Below are 25,950 nucleotides of genomic sequence, written 5' to 3'. Positions count from 1 at the left end.
TTCAAGATTTTTTTTGTTTTTTTTTCTTTTGGTCAGCATCTTGCACTCCTTGTTGTTCAGTTGCTCAGTCCTGTCCAACTCTTTGCCGCACCATGGACTGCAGCACTCCAAGCCACCCTGTCCTTCACCATCTCCTGGAGCATGCTCAAACTCATGTCCATTGAGTCCGTGATGCATCCAACCATCTCATCCTGTCATTCCCTTCTCCTCCTACCTTCAGTCATTCCCAGCATCAGGGTCTTTTCTAATGAGTCAGCTCTTCACGTCAGGTCGCCAAAGTTTTAGAGCTTCAGCTTCAGCATCACTCCTTCTAATGAATATACAGAATTGATTTCCTTTAGGATTGACTGGTTTTATCTCCTTGCTATTCAAGGGACTCTCAAGAAGCTTCTCCAATACCACAGTACAAAAGCATCAATTCTTTGGCATTCAGCCTTCTTTGTGGACCAACTCTTATATCCATACATGACCACTGGAAAAAACCATAGCTTTGACTGACTTGCACTCCTAGCTATGGGCTAAGCAAGGATATTGACATTAGTATGCTGCACTGGGTCTTCAATAAGCAATTGATTCAATACTGTGCTCATCTTTTGTGTTCTGACAACTGCATACTTAGCAAGAATGTTCCCAGCCTATAAGTGGATTTATTTTAGCTTGTAAAGAATGTGTCTACAATGCGGGAGACCTGGGTTTGATCCCTGGGTCAGGAAGATTCTCTGGAGAAAGGAATGGTAACCCACTCCAGTATTCTTGCCTAGAGAATTCCATGGACAGAGGAGCCTGGCAGGCTATAGTCCATGGAATTGCAAAGTCAGACATGACTGCACAGTTACCATTTTTACTTTCACACACACTACCTAATGTGAGAAATGTTTCTGACATTTGGGACATGGGTTTATGGAAATTAGATTAAAAGAAAAAGGAGATGATGTAGTCTATCTTGTTTTAGGATAAACAGAGTGTCTCTGAAGTTTCCCTTTAAGCCTGCGTTAACTCACTGTGTTCTTTTTAAAACTCTAGTCCCTCCTTGGGAACCACATCTTAAAAGGTAAGCATATTTAGTAATTCCTGGCCTAGAGGGAAGTACCAATGATTTCTGTTTTCAGAAGAGAAGCATAGTGTTTTAGAGTGAGCTAGATCCATCCTTCCCTGCTTTTTTTTTTGAACAGATGGAGAAACTGAGTCCTAAAAGGTTGCAACATCCTTGAAGTTATGCAAAGAGCTAAAATAGCATATGGCTTATCTAGGATGCAAAGATGGGAATCACTTCTGCTTGATTGGCACCCTCTTGAAGAGAAATACTTTTGTTCAGCTTGGTGAGTATTGACCTTCTGATTACATCACTTATGATTTTTTTTTAATGTTAAACCTGTATTGAAAAAATAACATATCTTGCTTTTAAAATGGAAGCTCTCGGCAGCATTTAGATCAATCCGTATGTTATGGTTTAGGCCAAATTAGCCAGCCAATTTCAGAGCTGTTGTTTGGAAAGCTTCGGTATACGTTCATTAGAGATTTCTGTCAAATCACAGCTTGTAGAAGTTATTTCCAAATGTCCTATTACTTGCTGGTTAAATGAAGGCTGCTTCTCTGAGAAAGAGGTCATATGCTCCTTAATGGGGCCAGCCATCCTTCCCTGGTGCTCCCTATGCTTGTCTGCCTGTCACCTGCTCTCAAGCATCATGCTCCCTGTGTACTTACTGATGGCATCCTTTCCAGTGCCCCTCTGTTCCCAAGCACCTGCACTCCCTCCTTGAGGGCACAGAGCCTGGGGGTTCAGGGCCAGGCGGAGAACCCCACTGGGCACCTCTGTCCTCCCATCTACCCCTAATGAGCTACAGTAAGCAGATCACCTGACTGGAAAGCTTTCCTGGGGTTCCATTCTGCACTCAGGGTAGAGAATTCTTGCTGTAATGAGTGATGGAGTCATTTCTTTGGGAAGAGACTCAGAAAGTGACATGGATGATACATACCTCTACTTGGGTCCTGTGTTTGAGGTCAAAGAAGACTGTGAGAAACTTTCTTATACTCTCTCATAGGTCTTCATTTGTTAAAACAGCTGTTATGTGCTAGGCTCTGAAATAATATGGACAGATTTAATCTTTACTGTGATACTGTGAGGGAGAGATTATTGGCCTTATTTTAAATATGAAGCCATAGATATTGGGGCTTCCCAGGTGGCGCTAGTGATAAAGAACCTGCCTGTCAATGCAGGGGACATAAGAGATGTGGGTTCGATCCCTGGGTCGGGAAAATCCCCTGGAGGAGGCCATGGCAATCTACTCCAATATTCTTGCCTCCTGGACAGAGGAGCTGGCTGGCTACAGTCCATAGGGTCACAAAGAGTCAGACACAACTGAAGTGACTTAGCACGCACGTACACATAGATACTTATGAGCAGCATTCAAATCATTTGCCTCAAATCACATACATAGTAAACCATAAAAGGTATCCTCACTTGTTTGATTTCACCAAATCATACCAAGAAAAAAATAACAAAGTGGATGTTTGGTTTGCTATTTCCTCCCTTCCTTGTATATCACTCTGAATAACAAAATAGTGACTTTTCAGGGCATATATTTTTAGTTTGACAGAATTTGTGTCTAATATTAAGACTGTCTCTTTATTCTAAAAAGCACGTTTTTTGCTGTCCCACTATATGTCAAACTCTGTACTAGGTGCTCTGGATACAGCAGTGAACATATATCACAATAAGGGGTATTTTTTGTCAAGTCCTGAGATTAAAAACAGGAGGCTTTGTGTGTGTTTCATCGTGTCTTTTCTTCTATCAAGGCATTGAAACATAGGGCCCAAGATTAGTCATCATCATTTTTCCATTGATTTACAGAATTACTGAACTAACAAGGTGCTCCTGAGGTTACTAAACCAGCTCCTGAGGTGTGAGGGAAATGTGAACTAAACCATTCTATTATTAATAACTTTCAAGGAGGGAGATTCCATTAAGCCTTTGTGGTAGTTCCTGCTTTAGGCTTTTAGAGCCTGTTGTGATGATGATAAATTATTTCTGCCCCATAAGAGTTGGCAAGTATGAATCTGAATTTTTAAGGTGAATACATTAAGAAATTTTTAAAATCTTAAATTCTATACCTTTAACTAAAATAAACACCTTTAGACATTTTGGGATGATGAGCAGAGAGCCTAGATGCATGGTCACATACCTGTTTGTCTATAGCTGTGGCCTGAATCCTACGCATTCTGAGATAAAGCGAGAAGCTTTGTGACTGTCTGACAGTTCCTCCTGCTTTTCTGTCAGAAACTATGTGTTCTGTTTACCCCACTTCGCAATCTGGTATAGATGCTTCTGGAAACATCTCTTTTAGTAGTTATCTTTGCCACTTCATAGGTAAGTTGACCTTTTTTTCCTTACAGAAGGCTCTATGCTTCATGTAGAATTGTACACCTATTTTCAATCCTTATCATTATGGTTAAAAGACCTCCTGATACAATAGAATTCTCAGTTCATGGACTTTAGCCTTGAGCCTGTTTTATTAAACTCTCATGTGGTAACTTACCATGCGCAAAGCTTCAGTGATGGCCACTTTTCACCTCAAGTCTCATATTCCATGATTTTGTTTATCCCTTGAAAGTACAAGAGAAAACCAGAGACTCTTTAAATATTGCCATCATGAGAGCCCCAGTTGTAGGGGAAACATCTCCCCAAAGTGTAGCTTATTAAACTTTCATAAAAGTTTCCCATTTAAAATGTCACATTGATCAGATTCTGAGATTAAAACTAGAAGCTTTATCTGTGCACGTTTCATCTTGTTCTTTCTTCATCAGCAAGCTGTTGGGATAGATCCTACAGTCATTCATTCTCTACCCTGCAGAACTATCCAGTTTACTGAGTAGAGGGCTCCTGCTCTCTGGAGTATGTCATGCTGGTGCATGTTTCAGGGCCTTGGTGGCTGTGGTGCTACCTCCTTGCAGTATCTGGGCCATGCTTGGCTTGAATTACCTTACAGTGGCTCTTTCATCCTGGTCCAAGAAAGGACTCATGGCAAGAACTGTTATTCCTTTCAATGTCCAGCTTTTTGTCTAGCTCCTTAGTATACAAAATGTGACATTCTTCTCCATGTACCTGTCTAAGATTGTGCTTCACATTAGGGACAAAAGCAGTCTGGGTTGCAGACTTAAACAACATGCAGTTTCACTCAATCAGTGAAAGATCACATTTGCTCAGTCACTTCAGCCGTGTCCAACTCTGTGACCCTATGGACTGTAGCCCCCTAGGCTCCTCTGTCCATGGGATTCTCCAGGTGAGTGTACTGGAGTGGGTTGCCATGCCCTCCTCCAGGGGATCTTCCCAACCCAGGAATCAAACCCACATGTTTTATGTCTCCTACATTGGCAGGTGGGTTCTTTACCACTAGCGCCACCTGGGAAGCCCTCACATTTGATAATTCCCCAGTTTTTCAAGGTGAAACTTTTCCATTGAGATCACTATGACAGTTGTGCTGATGCTGGTGGGTTTGTATTTGGGGAAAACTTTAAGTTAATATATTTATACTCATTATGTTGTTTCTTATTAATTTAATGCTCATTTTCATTTTAGTTACCTGTGTAATTATTGAATATCCAAACTCCCCACTGAAGTTCAAATTCCATGATGATGGGAACTGTTGTCACATTGCCTCATATATATATAATAGCTGTACAGTCAATACTTGTTTTTATGTGTAGGGTAAAGAACACTGGTGGGAACCTGGGATTTGGGCCCCGATCCCATTTTTGCCTCAACAGCATAGGCGACCTTGGGCCAGCTACTTCCCATAACTGGACTTCAGTCTCTTCATCTGTGAAATAAGGCCATAGGAAGGGGGATTCATGCAGTCACTTTCAGCTTTATGAGTCTCAGTGTGTGAGTCTGACTAAATGAAGGAAGAATTGCAGCCAGTCCGTTGAATGCCACGACTTTCTTTCCAAACCCTGGCTGACTCCATTGAAGTGCCCTGCCCTGGGCTGGGAAGGGCTGGCCCAGGGCCTTCCTTAGGAGCCCAGGCCAGAACCCATCACCTCCTTTGGGATATCTGGGAGCAGTGTTTTCCACACTTTTCCTGTTGCAGCCCCGTTCTCCCCAAAATAATAAAAGAATTAAAAAGACTTCTGCTTCTTTGTGGGCAGAAGCCATGTCAACCTTAACCTATGCCTGGCTGTTTGCTGCAGGTAAGATGGAGGAATTCCAGGAGGTGGTTCAGTGGGCAGTTGCTCTGGTGGGAGAGGAGGGTGGAGACACTGGCCTTCCCCTGCTGACTGGACTTAGAATTGACCTCAGCCTCCACTCCCATGTCCCACCCCGTGCCCCACCTCCAGCACCACAGTTTCTAGCCACCTCGTAACACTTCAGATCCTCTGCCTGGCCAGGTAATAGGGATTCAGATGACTGTAGTAAGTACAGTGGTGTGTGACAGACCAGTCTCAGATGCTAGGAGCCTGAAATTTAACATATCAAAACCCCTCCCCTGAGCCTCCTAAATATTCCTCCTTCCCCTCCCCCTATCTGATTTACTGCCAAGAAGATTGGAGCCCTCTCTGTGACAATCTGGAAAATCCTGGATCAAATGGTCTCTTCTCTAATGCAAGGGGAATCAAATTTAAGAATTCAACAAAAAATTATATCAATTCCTGGAAAAAAAAAACAACTATAGCCTACCAAATCTCATCTGAGATGAAATCAATAACCTGAATAGTTCTGTAATCATTAATAAAACTGGATTCATAGTTTAAAACATTCTGAAAAAGAAATCTCCAGGCTCAGGTGGTTCTGCTGGTAAATTTTAACAAACATTTGAGGAAGAAATAGCACCAATTTTAGGCAATCTCTTTCAGAAGAGGGAAAAGTTCCCAGTTTGTTTTATGAGGCCAGCATCACTCCGATACCAAAAATGGTAAAAAGAACAAAACAAAGACAAAACCACAAATCCATATACCTCAAGAACATAGATTTTAAAAAAAACATTAAAAATATTAGCAATGTTAGTTATCAAATTTATACATTTAGAATTGTTCTTAATATTTCCTTATTATTCTTTTAATGTCAGTGAGAATGATGTGATATTCCCTCTTTCATTCCTGATGTTAGTAAGTTGTGTTATTTTTTTCCCTTTGTCAGTCTTGCTAGAGGCTTAATGATTTTATTGATATTTTCAAATAACCAGTGTATGTTTTCATTGATTTTTCTTTCTTTCCTTTCTTTGCCTTTTTTTCCCTTTCAATTTCATTTATTTCAGCTCTGTCGTTTTCTTGCTTTGGGTGAATTTTGCTCTTTGTTTTCTTGTTTTTGCATGTGGAAGCTTAGATTATTGATTAGAGACCTCTCATTTTTCTAATATAACTGTTTGTTATAAATTTCCCTATAAGTAGCATTTTAACTGCATCACACACATTTTGATATCTTGTATTTTTTATTTTTTTGGTCACACCATGCAGCATACAGAATCTTAGTTCCCTGACTAGGGATTGAACCCATGTCCCCTGCAGTGGAGGCATGGATTCTTAACCACTGGACTGCCAGGAGGTCCCATGATAAGCTTATATTTTTATTTTGTTCAATTAAATAGTTTTCACTTGAGACTTTCCCTTTGACACCCAAACATTACTTTAGAAGTAACATTGTTGATTTCTAGTTTAATTTCATTATGATCAGAAGACATATTTTGCATTATTTCAATTCTTTGAAGTTTGTTGAGGTTTAATACTTTAAAGTTTGGTCTATCTTGGTGAATATTTTATGTGTACTTGAAAAGAATGCATATTCTGCTTTTGTGGGTTAGAATGTTTTATAAATATGAGATTCAGTTGGTTGGTGGTATTTTCTGTCTACTATTTCTACTATATATTACTGAGAGGAGTAGGAGTTTCGAAGCTTCCAACTATAACTTTAGATCTTTTTGTTTCTTGTTTGAGTTATGTCCGTTTTTGCTTAATGTATTTTGAAGATCTGTTGTTAGATACAAATGCATTTCAGATTGTCACATCTTTTTTGGCAAATTGACCCTTTTATGTAGTCTGCTTCTTTGTTTCTGGCAATTGTCTTTGTTTTGAAGTCTGTTTTGTCTAATGTAAAGCCACTCCAGCTTTCTTCTGAAGTGTTTTCATAGTATACCTTTTTCTATCCTTTTACTTTTAACCTATCTACCGATAGTATATTTCAAGTGAGGTTTTTGTTAGCATATAGCTCATATTTTTTTATTCATTCTCATAGTCTTTGTCTTTTCATCTGGTTAGACCATTTGAATTTAACATAATTATTGATATTGGATTTATGCCTATCATTTCATTATTGTTTTCTGTTTGTTCCTTCTATTTTCAGGCATCTGTTTCCTGTATCCTGCCTTCTTTATTTGTTTCTTAGTGTTTTATTTTACTTGATCTCTTGTGTTTCTGTTTGTATCTTTTTATTCAGTATCTGCTCTAGAAATTGTGACCATCATAAAGGTCCCTTTATCCTCCCTTCTGTTGTTACTTTCATCTGATCTGTTATATTGACATACTTTGAAAATCCCATAGGCAATGTTATAATTTTTGCTTTCAACAAAGAGCTCAAGAGGAAAAGTATCATGTTTTATTTTTAACCAGATATCTACCAGTTCTCTTGCTCTTTCTTCAGTCCTCATGTTCCTTGTGGTATCACTCCCCTCTGAATTTTCTTTAGCTGTTATCTTAGAGGAAGTCAGCTGCCAATAAATGATCTTAGTTTTCCTTCAAGTGAGGATGTCAGTATTTCACTTTCATTCCTGAAGGATAGCTTTTGAATGGATAGATTTATGCCTCTTGGGACTTCCCTGGTGGTCGAATGGCTAAGACTCTGTGCTCCCAATTCCGGGGGCCTGGGTTCGATCCCTGGTCAGGGAACTACATCCCATACACTGCAACTAAAGATCCAGCATGCCACAACTAAGACCTGGCATAGCCAAATCAATCAATCAGTAAATAAATATTTAGATTTATGTTTATTGAGAAATTTAGGAAGTTTTCAGCTATTATGTTGTTAGATTTTCTTCCTGCACTGCATTCTTTCTCTTTTTTCTGGGACTCCCATGACACAGATCTTCTGTTATAGTCCCCCAAATCCCTGGGGCACTGGTTTTGCTCTTCAATCCTTTTTTTCCCTCTGTGTTGTTCAGATTGGCTAATTTCTATGGTTTTATCTTCAAGTTCACTGACTCATCTCCACACAGCACTGAGCCCATTGAGTGAGTTTTTATTTCAGTTATTTTATTTTTCCATTCTAAAATTTCCAGCAGTTCTTCTTTATATGTTTTCTGTCTTTGTTCAGATTTTGGCTCAGATGGTAAAGCATCTGCCTACAATGTGGGAGACCCTTGTTCAATCCCTGGGTAGGGAAAATCTCCTGGAGAAGGAAATGATAACCCACTCCAGTATTCTTGTCTGGAAAATCCCATGGATGGAGAAGCCTGGTAGGCTACAGTCCACGGGGTCAAAAGGGTTGGACATGACCGAGCGACTTCACTTTCACTTATAGGCTCCAAGATTGCACATGATTGGTTGCTGGAGCATTTTTATAATAACTATTTTAAATTCTTTATCAGGTAGTTCAAACCTCTCTGTTATCTCGACATTGGCATCTGTTGATAGTCTTTTCCCATGCTGGGTAATTTTGAATTTTATCCAGCACATTTTGAGAATTATGAGACTGTATCTTGTTGAAAGCCCATGGAGAATGTTGCTATTTTTGTTTTAGCAGACAGTCTACTTGGTTAGGTTCATAGAGCAAGTTCTAACCCACCTTCTGTCCTAACCCACCTTCTGCTGGTCCCAAAGTCAGTTCAATTTTCCAAGCCTTGACAGTGGTACTTGAATGTGTCTGATATATATGCTCCCCAGTGACCTGTCTGTGACTTAGGCAGTTCAGTTCTCAGAGTCTTAAGTAGGCTGTTTAGGATGAGATCCATGCAGGTAAAGCTTACAGGTGAGTCCAAGAGTTCAGAAACCATTTATGGGGCCTCTTCCCAAGTTCCTTCCTCTGTGATCTCAACAGTACTTCTTAAACATTTTTATTTGATTCAAGTATAGTTGATTTACAATGTGTTTATTTCTGCTGTAGAGCAAAGTAATTCAGTTATACATATATATGTGTTTGTGTATATATATGCCTGCATGCTAAGTCACTTCAGTCATGTCCAACTCTTTGCGACCCCATGGTTTGTAGTCCGCTAGGCTCCTCTGGCCATGGGATTCTCCAGGCAAGAATACTGGAGTGGGTTGCCATGCCTTCCTTCAGGGGATCTTCCCAACCGAGGGATTGAACCCTCATCTTTCATGTCTTCTGCATTTTCTGCCTTAGCAGGCTGATTCTTTACCACTAGCGCCACCTGGGACTATACATATATATATATATACACATACATAATATATGCGCTGTTTTTTTGGACTCTTCTATTAAGGTTGATCAAAGGATATTAAATATAGTTCCTTGTGCTATACAGTAAGACCTTGTTGTTTTCCAATAGTTTCTAATTCCACCAGACTTCCTTTTTTTTAACCAGAAAATTGGATTTCATTATTCTGTTCTGCCATGTACTTCCACATCTGTGCCCACATCCCCAGTGCAAGCAATAGAGAAAAACAGAAACACCAGAGAGAGAAAAAATATCACGAGCTTTGGCCCCATCCTCTTGGAACCCCTGTTCTGCTGAACCCAGAGGAATGTTCTTCCCGTCCAGAGTTCTGGTCCTGCAGGCTCCTGTTGCCCCAGGCTGCTCTTGGGGGCTGTGGCCTGAGAGAACAGAGAGGAGGAAAAAAAATGAGGGATTTCCCCCACTCTCTGAGTGTCAGGAGTTTTCTTTCCTGCTCCCTGAGCCAGAGCTACAGGGCATCTCCCGGCTCTCTGTCAGTGCCTGGTGCCTGCTGGCAATGTGTTGAGTTCAGTCTTGGGGCATACTAGAGGAAAAAGTCATGGTAAACTTGCTGGCACTTTGGTGGTATTTGAATTCTGGTCTTTCCTAATCTGCCTGCTACTATTTACTCCTCAGTCCTCAAAGAGCTGCTCCAGGCAGTCCTTCCAGGTTTTACAGTTTGTGTTCCCTGGGAAAGACAGGGTGGAGTGGGCTGTCAACATCTTAAGCAGACCCAGAAACTCTATGTCTGTTTTCAAATATTTACAATACCCTGAATTTAAACAATGGATACGTGAACTGTCTCCTTAGTGTTACTCTGCCCAGCTTTACATTTTTGCTTGAAAAACCATCCTTGGATCTAGATATGCATTTTAGAAGGAAGGTGGTATTAATTCTGCCAATTAGTAGTGTTATTTCCATCATTCGATGAAATTAAAGTTGCTTCTTTCTCGACACTACAACTAAAATTAAATGGGGAGCGTTTTTTTTTTCCTCTCATTGACCTATTTATTACAATGAAAGTTCTTTTTCAAGCACAAGAGTTATACATACAAGTCAGAGCTTTCTGAAATCCTTTTATCCAACTAGAAAAAGACCAGGGAGACAGTGCTTCTATAAACCTGAATCCAGCAAGCACCCTCTTGAGGCAATGAAATACTTCTTGAACGAAGAGAGCTTCGTTGTGCAGATTTTTCAGTGCTCTGTTTTAGATTCTGAATGTTAGCTGGGCTTATAATTCCTGGAGAAGTGATTATTGTGCTAACAGTTAAAATAGTTGCGTTAAAAATCTGAAAACAAGCGTCTATGAGGATTGGAAGTGAAGCTGTAAATGTCTCCCTCCATAGCTAAACGGTTAAAGGTATTACCAGGGTGGTGAATGATTTTCAAAGACCTGTTGTTCAGGAGGGGTGGGGAGCAGGAAACTCTGTTGGTATTAGAGGAGAATGGAATGTTTTAGGCAGTGGGGGTTTGTCATTTCCAGGAGCAGGGCTGGCAGTGCGGTGGGAAGGTCTGGCTCCAGCTTGAGCCCACTCACAGGATGTTAGGGGGAAGTGTGACTAAGGTCACGGCCATGCCACATGGTGGGCCAGCTGGAGCCAGAGCAGGGGCCGCTGTGGCCACACATCCTGAGTTTCCATAGTCTAATGCAGTGGGTTTGCAAGAAAGGGTGGATGCAGGATGCTGGCTAGGCGTGCAGAGCGCGTGGGCTGCTATGTCTTTAAGTGACAGTGGGTGGAGATTACAGCATTTCTTCTGCTTTTCCTTTGACACCTTTTAAAGATACAACCCACGGTTTGCAAGGGTTTCAGCCTGTGTCTGCTAGAGGGATCTGAAACCCTGCAGCATTCCTAGGAGCACAATGAAAAATTTTGAGTACCATTGATAACGAATATGGAAATTTTAAATTAAGCTGGAAATTTGAAATGCTCTTCATATTCAGCAGTTTAATAGGGGACTGTTTTGAAATCCTTCTTAGGGAATTTTGAGATGTTTTCACATTTGAAAAAGATACGTACATTGCTTGTAACTTTTCTTTGGAAAAGGGCTATTCAGGATGTTTAGCAGGTTGGGTTTCAGAATTTCAGCAGCTTTATGGTGTTGTCATCCAGTTTGACAGACTGAATATGCACTTAGAGGAAATGGAATGTATTTTTAATCGCTGGAATGTATTATACCTAAGGAACATGGGAGAGTATATATCAGGTTTCAGCTGTGATTAATATTTTGCTGATGATTTTTCAGCTACATGGCAAGTTTAAACTCAGCCTCTACTTGAACAATGTCTAGTATTTCCTGATTGTCAAAAAGAAAATGGGTCTTAGAAAACTGGTCTAGAATTCTTATCCTTAGCCCATTAAGAGCCTAGGAGGTCTCACTTGAAAATTAATGTCTTAATTTAGGGGAAAAAACCCAATTGTATTAAAAAGTATAAAGTATAAATCTTTTCCCTCCCTCAACAAATTATTTTAAAACTGCTTTGAGGAATGAGGCAAGGGGTTTTCTTTAGATTACTTGGCAGTTTGAATTCAAACCCTTTGCCTTCAAGCATCACCATAGAAACTTGGGTAGGAGGCTGTAAGTACTGTAGGCTGTTATCCTTAGGCATCATGGTGAAGATTCTGTGTTTTTAAGAGCGTGTCTCCTGGCAAGGATTCATTGAAGTGAAAATGAGTTTCCTTTAAAGTGCTAAGTATTTACTTAGTTCTGGTGTTCTTCCTAAAAATTAAGACTTGGGTTCCTCCTACAGAGAGAAAGGTAGAAGAAGTAGAAGAAATCATAATCTTGAGTTATGTTATTTTGATTGTAATGCCATATTCAAAATATGTGATCGTACCTTCGAAATAAGGGGCCTGAAAGGGACAGGTGTCTGCTTTAAAAGCTACAAATTCTTTTAATAGAAAAGGAAAGTAGAAATCAAGCATTTTTTGAGCGATCACCCATTCCTTTTATGGATTTTTTAAAATTTTCACAGCTGTTCATTGAAGTAAATTTATAGACTTGAAAAAAAGTCAATGGCTAGGATGGTGAGTTTGGCCTTTGTTTGATAGGTGATGCTAAGAGGGAGGAGAGGCTAAACAGACGGGTGTGTTTGAGGACTTAAAACAGCTGAGAATGACTTTGCCCCTTCGGGACATTTGGCAGTGTCTAGAGTAGGTTTTTTGGTTGTTCCAACTGGGGAGTGGAGATGCTATTGGCCTCTGGTGGATTGACACTAGAGATATTGTTAAACATCCTGCAGTGCACAGGACAGCCCTCCTGGCCTCAACACCGATGAATGGTCTTGGCCCCAAATGTCAACCAACAGTACTGGTCTTGAGCAACCATAACTTGAAATGAAATAGAAAAGAAATTAAATTAAATATTCTCCCTGCCTCACTGAAATGTGTTGAAGAAATGTTAGCCTGAGTCACCCACCTTAGCAAAGAGTTATATCTAAATATTTTTTCTAGATATCTCAATGAGTAGAAACCATAGCTTACTGACAAAAAGGATTTATATGTGATCTCTGGGATGCATTATTTTAATCATTTTTAAGATGTATAGTTCATTTATAGTATTGTGATAGTTTCAGGTATACAGCAAAGTGATTCAGTTATATAGTGTGTATATATATATATATATATATATATATACACACACACACACATATATGTTTGTTTAGTCACTAAGTCATGTCCAACTCTTGTGACCCCATGAACTGTAGCCCGCCAGGTTCTTTTGTCCATGGAATTCTCCAGGCAAGAATACTGGAGTGGGTAGCCATTCTCTTCTCCAACCATTCTCTTCTCCAGGGGATCTTCCCAACCTAGGGATCAAACCCAGGTCTCCTGAGTTTATATATTCTTATATATATAAATATAATTTTCACATTCTTTCCCCATATAGGTTATTACAAAGTACTGACTATAGTTCCCTGTGCTATATAGTAGGTCTTTGTTGTTTATCTATCTGAAGCCCATTATTTTTTAGGGTTTCACTTTCAAGGTACATTGCTTTTTCTCCATTCTGCTTTTCTCATAGTAGAAATTTGTCTTCTTCCACTTCCACCTGATCTCTCCATCATGGAGGTAATAATCAGTTGGCAGCCATTCTGTGTGAAGTATTTTTTTGTCCAAGGTATTTAGAAGCTGCTATTATATTCAACTGAGCTTCAGGTACCATCATCCAGCACAGAGTGCTGCAGTGTATATTGGCTATGTTCAAATTGTTACTAAGCATCAAAAATAGTAGGGGTTGCAAAGTCAGAATATAATGTACTGTAAGGATATGGCTTTGTTAGCATCAAGTGGCAGTAATATTTAGTTCTTGTTAATAAAACACTTAAGTTCTATTTTTAGATGTTCAGCTTGTGCCTGGAGACTCAGAAATTGAGTTTCAAAGCCTCAGCAATTCAGAGGTCCTCTGCTCCCTTTTGCCACCCAAACAGTTTCCTTCCCCTTTTCACAGTTTCATAGATGAAACATGACCATAGATTTGTAAAATGTGATATACCCATAGTACCTGGCGCAAGACGTCATTCTTAGACATTTTGGAACACTTACCACTGTTTTGGGCTTCCCTGATAACTCAGTTAGTAAAGAATTGCCTGCAATGCAGGAGACCCTGGTTCGATTCCTGGGTTGTGAAGATCCCCTGGAGAAGGGCTAGGCTACCCACTCCAGGATTTTTGGACTTCCCTTGTGGCTCAGCTGATAAAGAATCCGCCTGCAATGTGGGAGACATGGGTGCGATCCCTGGGTTGGGAAGATCCCCTGGAGAAGGGAACGGCTACCCACTCCAGTATTCTGGCCTAGAGAATTCCATGGACTACAGTCCATGGGGTCTCAAAGAATTGGACACGAGTGAGCAACTTTCCCTTTCTTTTTACTTTGCACCACTGTTTTAAATGTCAGAACACTGCAATCAATAAAAAGATGGAATAGAGCTGGGACAAGAGAGCTGGAAAGCTGAGAACGGTAATGTTTGCGGACAATGGGAAGAGTGTCAAATAAACCAACAGTGGTTCATTCTGCAGTATCTGAAATATTTTTGAGCACCTAGAAAACGTGAGTTCTTTAGGCACTGGTGGTGCAGTCTGGAGAGAGAGAAGGGATACGATTTAGCTAGAACTGAAAGGGCTGATGGAAGGAATAGCAAATATGACAATCTAGACTGCTGATTTTATAAAATAAAACATTTTCTCATAGTCTTAGGAGAAGACCAGATGTCTGCCTCTCCGTTTTAATTAGGAAATGTGCTATAGTTATCTGAAAAAGATTACCTTTACCCTGTTAAAATCATATTTTACAAAGATGCTGCCACTAACTCTACCCAAAAAAACAGAGAGGTGTATATGGGTATAAATAACACACAAATGGAGCCATCTTCTCAATGATAGACATTGAATTGCAATTTAAAAAATAAATATTTTCTCCATATTACCTTTTTAAAAAATGTTTAACAATGGACAGGTAGATTTTTGTTGTGGTGGTTCACTGAACATTATCTTTCATCTGCTAAAAGTTTAAACTCCACAGAAAATTAGAAAGCAATCTAACCATTTTAAGTCATATTTTAAAAATACATCTCTTGGCCTGAAAAAGTGTACATATTATATTGCTTACCTATCTTACAACTGATCTTTTTAATTTGCCAAGGGCTCTGCTGACAAAGGTGGAAAGTGACTTTCACTCAGGCTGGATTTCTCTTTTGTTTTGTTCTTCCTCAGTTTTAATCTCTCAAAAGAACTTTTTATAATTTTTTTTTAAAATTTGGCCTGAGCTATAATTTTATATCTTCTTTTTATAGGGCACTTTGAATGAGGCACTCCCTCTCTAATATCAATTTTATTAACTTTTAAAACGAGGGGGTAAAAACAATGGTGGATGGGGATAGATGAAACAAGCTTGGCAAAAATAACCTTTGCAGTCAATTAAAGGAGTCATTATACTATTCTCTCTACTTTGGGAGATGCTTTTAAGAGTTCCCCAATAAAAATATTTTTAAAGGAGGCAGCAGAAATAGATGATACTAAATATTGTTCCAGAACAACCATTGGTGCTCTTAAAAGGTCTGGGGGAGATCTGAACATACCCAGAGGCCAGGTTCAAAGGCAGGCATGCGTGGTATGGGATTGGCTCAGGACCGCTGAAATCAGTAGAAGATGAAGGGAGAAGATGAAGTGAGTTCTTAGCTGTGATGAGTGAATCCTGACTTGGCTCTTATAAACTTAACCGTAATGGAGTCTGTCCTCTGCTCATTCTCTTCAGCCCCATTTCTCCCCTTCTTTCCTCTATAAATTGGTCCAAACCTCCCATTGCCCTGAACAATGTTATATGTTCATAAATGCAGAAATATGGTGCCATCTCGAGTCTTGCATGCCCTCAGCAAGATGATCAAGAGTTTCTTCTGTCTCAGCACTTCTGGGAGCTGTGTGTTTGTTTCTGGGACACTTTAGTCTTTGTCCTGAAGTTCTGATTAAGTGCCTCACTTCAGTGGTTGGGTTTCTGGAGCCATCTCCTTATTACCTTGCAAAAGTTATTTTATTTATTCTGATGTACAGGACACACATTAGGTAGAACTTTTACCCTGTCCATCTTGGAACTCACTGATCCTCAAATCTTACACTTGACTTTCTGTTGAATCACAACAAGAGCTACTGAGAGCAGAGACTTTGTTGTTGTAGTTCAGTCACTCAGTCATGTCCAACTCTTTCTGACCCCGTGGACTGCAGCACACCAGGCTTCCCTGTCCTTCACCGTCTCGCAGAGTTTACTCAAACTCATGTCCATTGAGTCAATGATGCCATACAACCACCTCATCCTCTGTTATCCCCTTCTCCTCCTTCCCTCAATCTTTCCCAGCATCAGGGTCTTTTCCATTGAGTTGGCTCTATCTATCAGGTGGCCAAAGTATTGGAGCTTCAGCATGGGTCCTTGCAATGAATATTCAGAATTGATTTCCATTTAGAATTGACTGGTTTGATCTTGCTGTCCAAGGTACTCTCAAAGAGTCTTCTCCAACACCACAATTCAAAAGTATCAATTCTTCGGTTCTCAGCCTTTTTTATGGTCCAACTCTTACATACATACATACATAGATTCATGAGTACTGGAAAAACCATAGCTTTGACTATACGGACCTGGGATATCTCAAAAACCCTAGAAATAACATTTTAATATAAGATCTCCAGAGATGTTCCTGACAACCCCATGACATACACATCCATTCTAGTTTTCTGGCAAGGACCAGGGCGCTGAAGAGCAGAAATTCAGAGGTCTCCCACCTCAGAGGTCTTAACTATCTTCTGAGGCTGGAGATAGATGTAGCGCCACCTGCCACCCTCATATGGAACTGCACATACATTCCCCATTTTCTTAGTGATTTGGTTTTTTTTTTTTTTTTTCCTTCCTAAAACCCTGAGTGAAAGCTTGGAAGAAAGAAGGGAAAAGAGGAAGAAAAGAACTAGATTGAGATTGAGGTAATCATAACATCACAACAGAAAACTTTGAAGAAGTGAGATGTGGAGGGCAAATCCAGTAACACTGGCTCTGTTAATAGTGACCTGTGAGTAATTTATCCATAGATTTCCCTTTGTGTAGAACCTGTTACCCCATATACTTCCCCTAAGCTGTGGTGTTTCTGTAATGGAGGAAAGACAAAAGAAGTTGGGTTACAAACTGCTGCCTAATCTAATACTTGTTTCTCATGTACTCAACAGATATATATTGAACACATATGTACATAAACACAGCTGGGCAAGATGCTGGGGCTAGTGCAGTAGGCAAGATAGATTCAGACTCCTCTTCAATGTAAGAACGCACCATGGCCTGTAGGTATATTCTCTTTGGCTCACACAGTGTTATAAACACTGCAGTGTTTCTTTCTTTTGAAAAAAACTGGGAGATTAGGCCTCCTGGACCTATATCTTCAAGTGGTAAAAGTCAGGGAAGTTGGGGAGGGGTAGTGTGAAAAAATGCCTGCCATGGTAAGCCGAGGCACAGGTTCCACAACTTGCCCTGGCCTCCGCCTCTCATTTGTTTTTGTTACTTCAGCCCCGGGGACATCTTAGTTGGGATCTCCTGTGGTCATGTTCCTCGTTTTCACAGGGATCACACTATGGGATGGGGAGGCTTGGGTGAGAGCTGGAATGAGAAGCCAGGTTGGGATGGGAGGTGTGGCTCCCGCTGCTCTCCCTGCCATTTGGGCAATGGATGGAGTTACACCCTCCATCCAAGCCTTCCCAAGCCACTGCTGAACAGCTTATTTTTAAATAGCTGCACAGCTTTTTTTTTAAATAGGTGCACAGTTGCTGTGCAGTCTATGGCAATCCACTCCAGTACTATTGCCTGGAAAATTCCATGTACAGAGGAGCCTGGTAGGCTACAGTCCATGGGATTGCAAAGAGTCGGACACGACTGAGCGGCTTCACTTTCACTTTCACTTCAGGATTAGAATTTTAAGTCAGAAAGGGGAAATCATGGCTCCAAGTTTTTCTAACTCTCTTATCGATGAAGCCACCATTTCCGATCATTGGGTTCTTTATTTTTACTTCCCTAAATACATTTACAGCATTTTTTTTCACCTCTACACCTGTGTCTCTGCAATTCTTCTCACCTAGCCAGCCCTTTCCTACCTGCTCATTGGTGCTGCTCACCTTTGAAAGCATACCCTGCCTCGCTTTCTCTAGGCTCTGAAGGCTGGGCACTGGTGAGGTTCAGGCAGCAGGGAATAGAGCTGCCTATAGGGGCTCTTGTGGCTTCTGCCAGATCACTTACTTTGATCTGTTTTACATACTGGGCTTTCTTGTTAATTTCCTTTGAGGAAAGCATTCCAGAGCTTCAGATATTTTTCGTTTGTTTAGAGTCTATCTGTTACTTCATAGTATTCATTATCATTCCTAACCTGCATACCTGGATTCTACAATTGCATCTTAAATCCTAGACGACAGGATTCCTGTCCAACTCAGTTCTGCTGTTCCAGAGCCCAGCCTGGGACCGCACATAATCAAAAATAGATATTTGTTGCACAAGCAGATAATTTCATTTACTGACCGTCAGAGCACAGTTTATAGATTATCCGAATTTAAATATTGATACCCTGAGACCCCTCTCCTTCTGAGGGCATACCCATTCGTTGCTCCTCTTAAAATGTATTAATATATAGTTCCGAAAATGGAATCCATCTATACCACCGTCACTTTATTTCCCTTATCTGTTGGGTTCTGTCTCTTTAAGTCTGAGACTAAAAGTAAGAGACAGGTGATGACAGGCCTGATGGGAACAGCCCTTGGAGCGTCAAACCACCTGATGTGGGGAAGGTAGGGAGGGATGGGCACTTTGACAGCATTTAAGGTGGAGAGCACAGTTCAGAAATGCCCCAGAGATTCCTGGACTCTCCTTCAAGAGACGCTGTACCTACAGCATGGCATCTGTCATTGGGAAAATAGGTACCCTTTAGGGGAGACTCCACATTCCAGGCCATGGTGGAAGGATGGCTGAACTGGCTGTTGGGGACCCTGATTTATTTGTTAACTTTACCACTTGTTATTTTTTTAACCTTTAGCAGTCACTGAACTTTTCCAGGTGTGTTTTGTCTAGCGTTAGGAATTAAATAGGCTTCCCAGGTGGTGCTAGTGGTAAAGAACTTGCCTGACAGTGCAGGAGATATAAGAGACGTGAGTTTGATTCCTGGGTTGGGAAGATCCCCTGGGGGAGGGCATGGCAACCCACTCCAGTGTTCCCCTTAAGTTTCAAAAGAGAATACTAAACTCAGACCATGGAGGATGAAAAGTACTGAGGCGAGCAGACATATAATTTATTAAGTCTCTGCTTTATCCTAAAGTGTCAAGGTTGTATTTCAGTCTTCACTAGATGTCTATGTTCCCAAATTAAAACAATTTAAAAATTATTTTTGCTGAGTTACATTATTTATTGTCCTCAAATTTTGGAGTACAGTTGATGTCTCTGGTTTTGCACATTTCTGAGAGGGTCCTCATATTAAGTTCTAATTTTTTTTGTTCAGTTTTAAATTCCAAGATAGAGATGATGACTTTATAGTAAACATTGCACATAGCAATTCACTTTACCCTCCCAGTAACCCTATGAAATAGGGACCGTTGGTTCCCTTCATTTTACAGACAAGAAAGCAGACATAGAGATGTTCAATGAATTGCCCAAAGTTACCCAGTCTGCAAATGTTGGAGCTGAGACTTGGCCCCAGGCAGTCTGGCTCCAAAGTCTGTGGTCTTAACCTCATTCTGCTGTCTGTCTCTAGAGTCAGTTAATTCAGGTATACCAATTGATTTTTTGTTGTTGATAATGGAATTGATCATGGAATTTTGGTGCTGCTTTTCACAGCCACTACCTGACTCACAGCTCTTTTGCAATAAACTTTAATGCCATTTGCAGATAACTAATTTTTCTAGAGCTCTAGAAGTTCAATGGTTGGGCTTAATGTCTTCTGTTACCAAGAACTTGGTCAGCCTCAGTTTATGGCCAGAGAGACTCTACCTGATAACTACCAACTTGTCAGCTTCTGAGAGATGCTGCATAGCTAGTACCTCTAATGGGGGTGATCAGTGTTGCTGAGCACACAACTGAGCACACACACACACATCCCCTTCCAGCCACTGTGCCATTTCTCTTTAAAAATGTTGTCTTTATTTACTGCTGCAAATTCCTCTCTTTCCATGCTCCATTGTCTCCACTCCAGTTACACTTCGTGTCCCTACCCACTGTACCCCCAAAATGGCTCCCATCAAGCACTCCCAGACCTCTGCATTTCAAATTCACTGATGCATCCCCAGTCCTTATCTTATTCAGCCTGCCAGCAGGATTTGACCCAGCCGCTCCTGCCATCTTCCTTGAAATCGTTTCCTTCCCTCGGCTTCCTTGAGGCCACACCTGGTGCTCTGCCTTCCCAGAGGGTGCTCCTTGCCAGTCTTCTTTGCTGAATCCTCCTGGCATTGCTCCAACCTCTTCTTATTCAAGTGCCTCAGTTCTCCTACCACTTCTCTATCTGTCCTCACTCCCAAAGTCAAACTTATCTCTTGGCTTTCAATACCACTTAAACGCTAATGATTTCATCTTGGAACTCTAACTCAATTTCAGATTCGTTTCTGCTTGGATGTCTACTTGACATCTCAAACCTAGCATATCTAAATCCCAACTCTTCATCCTCCTCTACACACCTCCCTAACCCCAGCCATACCCAGCCTGCCTCTTTGGGGGAAATAGCAGTTTTGTTCTTTCAGTTGTCCAGGCTAGAAACCCTGGAGTAGTCAGTGACTTCTCTCTTTAGCTTATATCCCCCATCAGTGGGCTTCCCTGGTGGCTCAGACAGTAAAGAACCCTCCCGCAATGTGAGAGACCTGGATTCAATCTCTGGATCGGGAAGACCCTCTGAAGGAGGGCATGGCAACCCACTCCAGCATTCTTGGAGAATGCCATGGACAGAGGAATCTGGTGGGCTACAGTCCACAGGGTCACAAAGAGTCAGACACGACCGAAGTGACTTAGCATGCATGCCCCCATCAGCAAATCCTGTCTGCTCTTCCTTTAAAATGTATCCAGAATCTGACCAGTCACCTTTATCTCCCACCGATATCACTTAGGCCAGGCCACTGGCATTTCATCTGGGTTAATCAACTAAGCATTCTGTTCCATCCTTGCCTCAGGTGGTACCTCTTCGATCTTTCCACTCTTCCCAATCAAAAGCCTCCTAGGTATTTATTTTTCTCAGAGTAAAGACCATAGTCCTTGAAAGATAATGGCCTAGAAAGCTCTATGTCATCTGCTCCCCTCATTCCTGCTCAACCGAATCAGTGTCATCTCCTTCTTTCTCCCTTGCCCATTCTGCTGTAGCACCATGGCCTCTTTGCTATCCCTTAACTGACCAGGTATAATCCTTTATCTCCTCTGTCTTGCCCTCTCGTTTGTTGCCTAGGTCTCCATGGAACCCACTTCCTCCCTTTCCTCATAACTTTGTTCAAATGCCTGCTTGATTTGAGAGGACTTTATTCACTGATCACCCTAAACAAAATAAGAGTCACCCACACACTCCCACCCCCACCTGCACCCCAAGATTGTTGGTCCTCTGTATCCTACCAGAGATCTCATCACCTGCTGGCATATTTCGCATTTATTTGATTGTCTGTCCTTCTCCTCTGGACTGGAAACTCCACGAGGTCAGAGACTTTGTCTCATGTTAATTGCTGTCCCTTGAACCTAGCCCAGTACCTGGAAGTTGAGTACTCAATAAGTTGTGTTTTTTTTTTTTAATGAGCAAGTGAATTAATCATATGAACAAGGCAGTCAGAAACAGGCTATGGGAAATGAGGATTTTCCCAGGCTGGAAGGAGACCTACAGCATCTACGAAATTTTATGTGTTCTAAGAGACTGCCCCTACCTATCCTTCATATTTGACTGTTTTTAAAACCGGGATACTTATTAAAATAGACAGTCTGTCCCACGTGCCATCTGCCATGCAGTGGTTATGATGCAGTTGCTGTTGCCCACGCATTTACAAAGTTGGCCATAGCTGTTCACATGGCCAACAACTTAGTTGAGTTGTCTTGTATATTATTGGCTCTATATATGGCTGAGGGTACCTATCATTTGATGCACTTTCAATAAGAGTACACTTATTGTCCTTCAGATGAATGGATAAAGATGTACAATGGAATATTACTCAGTCATAAAAAAGAATGAGATAGTGCCATCTGTAGCAACATGGATGGACCTAGAGATTATCATACTAAGAGAAGTAAGTCAGAGGAAGACAAATACTGTTTGTTATCACATACGGTGATATATGTGGAATCTAAAAAATACAACAAACTAGTGAGTATAACGAAAGGAAATAGACTCACCAATATAGGGAACAACTAGTGTTTCCTAGTGGGGAGAAAGACAGGGGAGAGGGGCAACATAGAGGTGGAGAACTAGGAGGTAAAAACTATGTATAAAATAAATAAGCTATAGGGATACATTGTACAGCACGGGGAATATGGCCAGTATTTTAAAATAACTATAAATGGAGTATAACCTTTAAATATTGTGAATCACTGTGCTGTACACCAGAAACTTACACATCAACCATGCTTCAAAAAGGAGGTTACACTTAATAAAATAAAATGTTATTGGCCCTGAAACAAAATGTTATTGTGTACCCAGAACAGCAGGGAGTAAATTTGATATTAGTGAAGCAAATGTTCATTGCTGGATAAATGACTGAAATCCCACATTTTCTTTCAAAGCAACAACTAGGAAAATACAAGTAGTTGAAGCTGTGTTATTTGTTGCTGAGATACATGCAGGAGGACTGCCAGTTACATGCCAAGCAGTGTAACTGAAGGCAAGAAAAATCGCCAAACCTCACAGAACAAAGCAATGAAAAGCTAGTTTGACTGTCACTCAGGTCTATGTTTAAGGGATTGTGTCATAGTTAATTGACAAAGTTTGTTTCTTACCTAATAATGCATAGAAGAATTGAGTGTCTTACAATCAATGGCATGTCAGGTTGGATGAAATAGAGTGGGTCTGTTTTCTAGATCTTAAATTTACAAAATCAATTTTTCTTTCTTTTGTCATTTATAGTTACTAGTTTACATTTTAGATTTTATGATGCCAAATTTACCCTTCCATATACATTAAACAAAAAGGGAGAAGCTTGGCTAGAAACTTGTGTTTTGGTTTCTTGATTTTCCCCCTGAATGTTTTTTCTCCAGCATTAAGTAGAGAGCTAGCATCATTGGGAACAATTATCCAGAAATGAAATTTGACTTTGGTTGGTTATGATTGGTTTGAAGATAAATTTTTTCAGACAGTTGCATGTTTCTGGTTTTCAACTTTTTCATTTGAATTAATTACAAGCTCCCAAGAAGATAGAAAAATAATAGAGAGAGTGTTCTGAATGTCTATCACCCAACTTCCCACCATGGTGACATCTCAGTTATCATAACTATAACATCAGTTCAGTTCAGTCGCTCATTCGTGTCCGACTCTTTGCGACCCCATGAATCGCAGCACGCCAGGCCTCCCTGTCCATCACCAACTCCCGGAGTTCACTCAGACTCACGTTCATCGAGTCGGTGACGCTATCCAGCCATCTCAGCCTCTGTCGTCCCCTTCTCCTCCTGCCCCTAATCCCTTCCAGCATCAGGGTCTTTTCCAATGAGTCAACTCTGCATGAGGTGGCCAAAGTACTGGAGTTTCAGCTTTAGCATCATTCCTTCCAAAGAAACCCCAGGGCTGATCTGCTTCAGAATGGACTGGTTGGATCTCCTTGCAGTCCAAGGGACTCTCAAGAGTCTTCTCCAACACCACAGTTCAAAAGCATCAATTCTTCAGCACTCAGCCTTCTTCACAGTCCAACTCTCACATCCATACATGACCACAGGAAAAACCATAGCCTTGACTAGACGGACCTTAGTCGGCAAAGTAATGTCTCTGCTTTTGAATATGCTGTCTAGGTTGGTCATAGCTACAGTTTTAAAAATTTGTTTTTATTTTATATTGGAGTATAGTTGATTAACAGTGTTGCATTATTTTCAAGTGTATAGCAAAGTGATTCAGTTACACGTATACATGTACCCATTCTTTTTCAAATTCTTTTCTCATATAGATATTTACAGAATATTGAGTAGAGTTCCCTGTGCTATACAGTAGGTCCTTGTTGGTTATTTATTTTATGTATATCTGTGTGTACACGTCAGTCCCAAACTCCCAATCTATTCCTTCCTCTTAACCTTCCCCCCAGCCCCAGAACCATAAATTCATTCTTTTAAGTCTGTGAGTCTGTTTCTGTTTTGTAAATAAATTCATTTGTGTCATTGTTTTAGATTCTGCATATAAGTGAGATCATGTAATATTTGTCTTTCTCTGTCTGACTTATTTAATTTACTATGAGAATCTCCAGGTCCATCAATGTTGCTGTAAATGGCATTATATCAATTCTTTTTAATGCACAGCCACAGTTTTTAATGGATCATCTTGCACTCTTCCAATGATCTGCTGGGGAAGGAAAAGAGAGGGAAAGTAGCTTTGTCATACTGTACAACCACTTAAGGAGTGTTCCTGGTCACAGGAGGTGAGATTGGAGGAGCAATGTTCTAGAGAGAGTCATACATTGATGGTTACCTCGTAGAGGAAGTCATCAGGTTAAATTAATTTGTGAGCTAAAACTCTCCAACAGAGAAGGTCGTCATCAATTTGTTTTATTTTCAGTGCAAGGTTTCTTTTACGGAAATTGTTTTAAAGAAATTTAAAATGTTCTATAAAACTCTTGAAAGAAAAACTTGGAGTTCTAGAATCAGTTGGAAGGGACTTCTGGTCAAACCACTGGTTAAGTAAGGTGACTTCCCCTTTACCATCACTGACAGGTTCCTAGTCCACTCTTCTGAAGGCCTCTTTCTGCTTAGGGCCTCCTTCCAGTTTCCATATGATAAGGCTTTTTTTTTTTTTACGGACACATCACACCACAGACAGTTCCTTCAGTGCTTTCTCTCCTTCCTTCCGCTTAATCAGCCTCAATCCTTTAATACTGGAGTAATTTAAGCAGTTTCCTTCATTACTCTGCTTACAGCTCCTTCACAGGCTGCAGTTTTTTGAAAGCTTGGCCACATCCTGGAGAGAGGATGATGATGGATCAGATAAATTAGAGAGAGCTGAGAGATACATTTTTGGAAAAATAGTGCAAAGAGGATTTAGTACTAGATTGGAAACAAAAGCTCACTATTAAAATCATGCTTTTCACATGGAACTGTGTCCTCCTTTTCTTGCTTCTCTTTCCCATGTCTATTATTTGTTCCTCTTTCACAAGCTAGGGGGTGGTCTGCATTTTGAGGGGTCCCACCACCCCCTTCTCCCCAGCCTGAGCCTCCTACTCACTTCCTGTTTTCTGCCTCACTGACTCTGTGACCTTATCACCTCCCAGCCAAGACCACCACCAGCACCTTCACCTCCACCTCCACCTCCACCTCCACCCCTGACCTTGCCTGGATGCCTGACTTCCAAGTTTATTTCAGTGCTGTTTTTCGTTTTTCTTCCCTATTGTTAGATGAGAACCAGGTCACGTCAGTATAGTTGGTGATTGATTTACAAAGTCTTAAGTTCACTTACACTTAGCATCAATTATGCCTTTGAAAATTCTACTTCTTTCCATGGAAAACATCAGAATGGTAACCATCCCACCCCCAGTCTCACCTCAAACATTTTGGTATATTAGGGAGCAGAAAAAACCCATGCAGAGTACTTCAAGGACTCTTCTTTTCGGAGGACTGAAACTCTGAGAATTAATAAGACCTATTTTCAGTGTCTTCTGCAATTACTGTGTGTGTTCAGTCACTCAGTCATGTCTGACTTTTTGTGACCCCATGGATTATAGCCCGCCAGGCTCCTCTGTCCATGGGATTCTCCAGGCAAGAATACTGGAGTGGGTTACTGTTTCCTCCTCCAGGGGATCTTCCTGTCTCGGGGATCAAACCTGTGTCTCAAGTGTCTCCTGCATTGCAGGCAGATTCTTTACCACTTGAGCCATCAGAGAAGCCTTGATCAGTTGCTATTTAGATCATTCAAAGAGAGAGGA

At 40.8% G+C, this 25,950-nt stretch overlaps 1 long non-coding RNA gene across 1 annotated transcript in view; it reads left to right on the top strand.

Moving 5' to 3' along the window:
• LOC105605445 (uncharacterized) overlaps positions 1 to 25,950 on the top strand; it is a 111,309-nt gene that overhangs the window by 49,402 nt on the left and 35,957 nt on the right. The window contains exon 3 of the long non-coding RNA XR_003587369.3: positions 1,173 to 1,319. This is a non-coding gene — a long non-coding RNA (uncharacterized LOC105605445). The remainder of the gene's footprint in view (positions 1 to 1,172; positions 1,320 to 25,950) is intronic.

Source organism: Ovis aries, chromosome X (assembly GCF_016772045.2).
Source record: "Ovis aries strain OAR_USU_Benz2616 breed Rambouillet chromosome X, ARS-UI_Ramb_v3.0, whole genome shotgun sequence".
In the NCBI taxonomy this organism is placed as follows: domain Eukaryota; kingdom Metazoa; phylum Chordata; class Mammalia; order Artiodactyla; family Bovidae; genus Ovis; species Ovis aries.
The sequence above is the reverse complement of the archived record's forward strand: the minus strand, read 5'-3'. Positions and strand labels throughout refer to the sequence as shown.